The sequence below is a fragment of the Salvelinus alpinus genome, chromosome 19 (assembly GCF_045679555.1).
Source record: "Salvelinus alpinus chromosome 19, SLU_Salpinus.1, whole genome shotgun sequence".
NCBI lineage: Eukaryota > Metazoa > Chordata > Actinopteri > Salmoniformes > Salmonidae > Salvelinus > Salvelinus alpinus.
Window position 1 is genome coordinate 21,125,357 of NC_092104.1, and position 6,000 is coordinate 21,131,356.

The following is a 6,000-nucleotide window of genomic DNA, read 5'->3' on the forward strand; positions in this document are numbered from 1 at the left end:
GATAGGTCACTCTGACAGGACTACATTATGCTCAAATAGCCACAATAGCATATTGGACACTGTCTGAAATTATAACTTAAAGCGGGTACAGTGTTTAGTGTTTACAGTTAATGCGCGCCGGAAGTTGCACCTAATACAAATTAAACTTTCCCTAAAAAGAACAGAAATTTGCTGTGCACATTTTTGGGGAAGGAAACATTGGTCCTGGTGTGTGTGTGTGTGTGTGTGTGTCTAGTTGTGACTGTTATCACAGTGGTATGTCTCTATGTCCTCTCACCGTTATAGTATCTGGAGCGTCTGTGCGAGTGTATCTTGTCAGAGTCATAGCGTCTGGTTGGTGGAGCAGCCTAGCACAGCTGTGTGTGCATCCTATCGCTGTATAGCGGCTGTGAGTGTGTGTGTGTGTCGTGTGGAACCATTTGTGTGAGAGTGTCTGTGTCGTACCATGTGTGTGTGTGTGTGTCGTGTTGTACCGTGTGTGTGTGTCGTGTTGTACAATGTATGTGAGTGTGTCTGTGTCGTACCATGTGTGTGTGTATCGTGTTGTACCATGTGTGAGAGTGTGTATGTGTCGTGTTGTACCATGTGTGTGAGTTGTGTTATACCATGTATGTGAGTTTGTCCTGAAGAACCATGGTCCTTGGATGAACTGTGAGAACCATGGTCCTTGGATGAACTGTCAGTGAGGCTGGAGGAAGATCTCACTCTGTTTAGTCTGAGCTCAACCATGGTGAGGACACTGCTTCACGGACCAGCCCTGACTGCTGCACTACCTGAAACACACACATCACACACACAAGTGTTAAGGTATATAATACAAGGCAGAAAATGTGTTCACATAACGGTGATGCCATCATGTGTATAGAGGGATAGAGAGAAAAAACAGGTTTTTGCAGTGTGTGCGCGTATGTGTGTGTTCCTGAAGGAAGAGCTCTCCCTGTAGAGGCTGACGACCAATAGCTAGGCCAGAGACGGCTACTGGGAGCAGGATGACATCAGCTCGGCCAATGACTGCAGTCAGTCAGCAGGAAGGGCAGGAAAGCTGGAAACTAGAGTACAAAAAAGAAGCAAAGTTAACAACACTGTCGATTCATTCTCATCATACAAGTCTTGTAGTTTTTCAAGACGAGGGCTGGATGGGAGAAGAAAAAAAAGGTCTCTCTCTCTCTCTGAGAGATGAAACCCAGGCAGGGAGGGAGAGATGAAACCCAGGCAGGGAGGGAGAGATGAAACCCAGACAGGGAGGGAGAGATGAAACCCAGACAGGGAGGGAGAGATGAAACCCAGGCAGGGAGGGAGAGATGAAACCCAGGCAGGGAGGGAGAGATGAAACCCAGGCAGGGAGGGATGAAACCCAGGCAGGGAGGGAGAGATGAAACCCAGGCAGGGAGGGATGAAACCCAGGCAGGGAGGGAGAGATGAAACCCAGGCAGGGAGGGATGAAACCCAGGCAGGGAGGGAGAGATGAAACCCAGGCAGGGAGGGATGAAACCCAGGCAGGGAGGGAGAGATGAAACCCAGGCAGGGAGGGAGAGATGAAACCCAGGCAGGGAAGGAGAGATGAAACCCAGGCAGGGAGGGATGAAACCCAGGCAGGGAGGGAGAGATGAAACCCAGACAGGGAGGGAGAGATGAAACCCAGACAGCGAGGGAGAGATGAAACCCAGACAGGGAGGGAGAGATGAAACCCAGACAGGGAGGGAGAGATGGAACCCAGGCAGGGAGGGATGAAACCCAGACAGGGAGGGAGAGATGAAACCCAGGCAGGGAGGGAGAGATGAAACCCAGACAGGGAGGGAGAGATGAAACCCAGACAGGGAGGGAGAGATGAAACCCAGGCAGGGAAGGAGAGATGAAACCCAGGCAGGGAGGGATGAAACCCAGGCAGGGAGGGAGAGATGAAACCCAGACAGGGAGGGAGAGATGAAACCCAGACAGCGAGGGAGAGATGAAACCCAGACAGCGAGGGAGAGATGAAACCCAGACAGGGAGGGAGAGATGAAACCCAGACAGGGAGGGAGAGATGAAACCCAGACAGGGAGGGAGAGATGAAACACAGACAGGGAGGGAGAGATGAAACCCAGGCAGGGAGGGAGAGATGAAACCCAGGCAGGGAGGGAGAGATGAAACCCAGGCAGGGAGGGATGAAACCCAGGCAGGGAGGGAGAGATGAAACCCAGACAGGGAGGGAGAGATGAAACCCAGACAGGGAGGGAGAGATGAAACCCAGGCAGGGAGGGATGAAACCCAGGCAGGGAGGGAGAGATGAAACCCAGACAGGGAGGGAGAGATGAAACCCAGGCAGGGAGGGATGAAACCCAGACAGGGAGGGAGAGATGAAACCCAGGCAGGGAGAGAGAGATGAAACCCAGGCAGGGAGGGATGAAACCCAGACAGGGAGGGAGAGATGAAACCCAGGCAAGGAGGGATGAAACCCAGGCAGGGAGGGAGAGATGAAACCCAGGCAAGGAGGGATGAAACCCAGGCAGGGAGGGAGAGATGAAACACAGGCAAGGAGGGATGAAACCCAGGCAGGGAGGGACAGATGAAACCCAGACAGGGAGGGAGAGATGAAACCCAGGCAGGGAGGGAGAGATGAAACCCAGGCAGGGAGGGATGAAACCCAGGCAGGGAGGGAGAGATGTAACCCAGGCAGGGAGGGATGAAACCCAGACAGGGAGGGAGAGATGAAACCCAGGCAGGGAGAGAGAGATGAAACCCAGGCAGGGAGGGATGAAACCCAGACAGGGAGAGAGAGATGAAACCCAGGCAAGGAGGGATGAAACCCAGGCAGGGAGGGAGAGATGAAACCCAGGCAGGGAGAGAGAGATGAAACCCAGGCAGGGAGGGATGAAACCCAGACAGGGAGAGATGAAACACAAACACCCTCAGAGTGGGATCAATACCATATACCTCTCTCTCTCTCTCTGTCTCTCTCTCTTTTTCCCTCCACTCGCCTCTTCCCTCCTAACCTGGAGAAACTATATATTATTCATCCCTCAGTCGATTATTCATCCATCTATCTATTGGGCGAGCTATGCTGAAACCAACAAGGACAGGTCAGCCAGGACAAGGAGGTGGCCATCTATTGACGAAGTTAACACCAGTAACCCCCAAGCCATACCTTCTTCACATGTTCTCACATGGGTTTAACATTAGTAGAAACTCCCTCCAGCCAATGTTCATACCAATCATATGCTTTCAAATCCATGACAGGGAGTGTGTAAGTGCACACTGTGTGGAGCATGGGGACGCACGGAACGTCTCTATCCAGCCAGCCAGTACATACCAGCTGCTGTGTCCTGTGGTGTCCCCTGTTGGCTGGTGGTAGAAGGTTAAGAGCCACAGCAGAAAACAGTCCTGGGTTCTGGCTGAGACCAGTAGCTCGCTGGCCACCTCCACCCAGTCAGCACACTGCACCAACAGGGACCAGGCCTCAAACACCCCACACTGACCCCTGGAGGACGGGAGGACAACGCATACACACACACACAATTAAACTAGCACCCAACCTTTATCTGAGAGATAGAGTGAAGGCAGGAAGAGAAAAGGCATGGTTGAGAAAAGGGAAAGACACTTTTAGAGAGAGAGAGAGATGACAGAGGAAGATATGGAAGAAGATAAGTAAGACAATGTGAGAATGAAAGGGGAGAGAGAGTAGATTGTAAAATAGAGTGAAACAGAGAGAGGGGGGAGAGAAAGGGAGGTGAGGTTAGAAAGAGATTGGTAGACACTAGAGTTCAGACAGCTGCACTAGACAGAGTTTTAGATAAGAGTCAGGACAATAATCTCTCTCAAATGTGCTTAATTCCATCATTAGATTCCCTCTCTTCCTGCCTTCCGCTTCATAACTTTTAACAGCACCCCTCAGAAGCCCCTGGCAGCTGTGTCTCTGTTCTGAAAACTCTTTCCCACCGCTGGCTGGGAACGGCTGGGAATTCCGCATGGCGTTCCAGAATGGAGCGGTCTGGATAATGGGTCGAGTTTGAAGCCACAGCTGGTGGGCAGCAAGTCAGCCGTTCCAATCCCCAGACTGGATCACCATCTCTTTATTCTCAGTGCTGCCTCTCTTTCTTCCTTTCTCTCTCCGCTACTGCTTTCTATCAATCCATGGGCTGGGTCACCATCTCTCTCTATCTCTGTTCTCAGTGCTCCCTCTCTTTCTCACAGCAATATTCTCCCTCTCTGCTCTCTAGCTAACAGGCTTTACTAATCCTGTGAAACCATACCACACACCAAGAGTAGTGTGTTCTGACTCATTTGGGAAAATATCCTGCAAACCAACATGTAAGCAGCAGACTAAAGAAAACAGAGCTGAGGTGCTGAAGAGAAGATGCATACTAGGAACTGAAGAAATATAGCTCCCAAAACACAAATAACTCCCAGACACACAGATAATAATCAACTTTAAAAATGAAGTAGAATGTTGCAGTCTATTAAATATTTATACTTGTTCATATTTATTGCCAGATTGCTGAAGTTGGTTCAGTCTCTCTGTGCCTGACTAATGAAAAGCCCACGTTAATGCTCTCTCACCTGATCCTCTTCATCCGCTTCCTCTTCCTCAGTGAGTCTCTGTAGAGATGCAGTGACCCTGGCTAGGAGTTCTGGCCACGCCTCCTGGGACATCTCTGGAGCAAAGGAAGATAGTGAGAAAAGGCACGACTCACAGTTAGAAAACTCAACGTTTCTTCTTTTAACCATGAGATGATGTCAATTGGATGCACGCATGTACGTAGGAAATCACACACTCACTGTTTCTGGTTTGGCCACACTGATAACACTGCTGTATTAGGCTTGATCACTTAAACACCTCAGAGCATTCAACATTCCCTTACAGCCTGCTATGTGACAGTATTCCATACCGTTCAAAAGTTTGGGGTCACTTGGAAATGTTTTGAAAGAAAAGCTTAAAATGTACAGAAACAAAGAACTTTCTTCTGAAACTTGTCAGTCTATTCTTGTTCTGAGAAATGAAAGCTATTCCATGCGAGAAATTGCCAAAAAACTGAAGATCTCGCACAGCGCTGTGTACTACTCCCTTCACAGAACAGCGCAAACTGGCTCAAACCAGAATAGAAAGAGGAGTGGGAGGCCCCGGTGCACAACTGAGCAAGAAGACAAGTACATTAGAGTGTCTAGTTTGAAAAACAGACGCCTCACAAGTCCTCAACTGGCAGCTTCATTAAATAGTACCTGCAAAACACCAGTCTCAACGTCAACAGTGAAGAGGCGATTCCGGGATGCTGGCCTTCTAAGCAGAGTTCCTCTGTCCAGTGTCTGTGTTTATTTGCCCATCTTAATCTTTTCTCTTTATTGGCCAGTCTGAGATATGGCTTTTTCTTTGCAACTCTGCCTAGGAGGCCAGCCTCCCGGAGTCTTCTCTTCACTGTTGACATTGAGATCGGTGTGGAATAGCCTTCATTTCTCAGAACAAGAATAGACTGACGAGTTTCAGACGAAAGTTAATTGTTTCTGGCCATTTAGAGCTTGTAATCAAACCCACAAATGCTGATGCTCTAGATACTCAACTAGTCTAAATACATTTTATTGCTTCTTTAATCAGGACAACAGTTTTCAGCTGTGCTAACATAATTCCAAAATGTTTTTTAAATGATCAATTAGCCTGTTAAAATGAAAAACTTGGATAAGCTAACACAACGTGCCATTGGAACACAGGAGTGATGGTTGCTGATAATGGGCCTCTGTACGGCTATGTAGATATTCCATTAAAAAAAATCTGTCGTTTCCAGCTACAATAGTCATTTACAACATTAACAATGTCTGCACTGTATTTCTGATCAATTTGATGTTATTTTAATAGACAAAAACAAGGACATTTCTAAGTGACCCCAAACTTTGAATGGTTGTGTACACAGTGTACAAAACATTAGGAACACTTTTGCCCTCAGAACAGCCTCAATTCGTTGGGGCATGGACTCTGCAAGGTGTCGAAAGCGTTCCACAGGGATGCTGGCCCATGTTGACTCCAATGCTTCC

General features: G+C 48.6%; 1 protein-coding gene across 1 annotated transcript in view; it reads left to right on the plus strand.

Annotated features, from left to right (window-relative positions):
- LOC139545123 (aminopeptidase O-like) overlaps positions 1-4,704 on the plus strand; it is a 108,092-nt gene extending 103,388 nt beyond the window's left edge. Inside the window, exon 5 of the mRNA XM_071352537.1 lies at positions 4,569-4,704. The gene's annotated coding sequence lies outside the window, so the exon portion shown is untranslated. The remainder of the gene's footprint in view (positions 1-4,568) is intronic.
- The last annotated feature ends 1,296 nt before the right edge of the window (positions 4,705-6,000 follow it).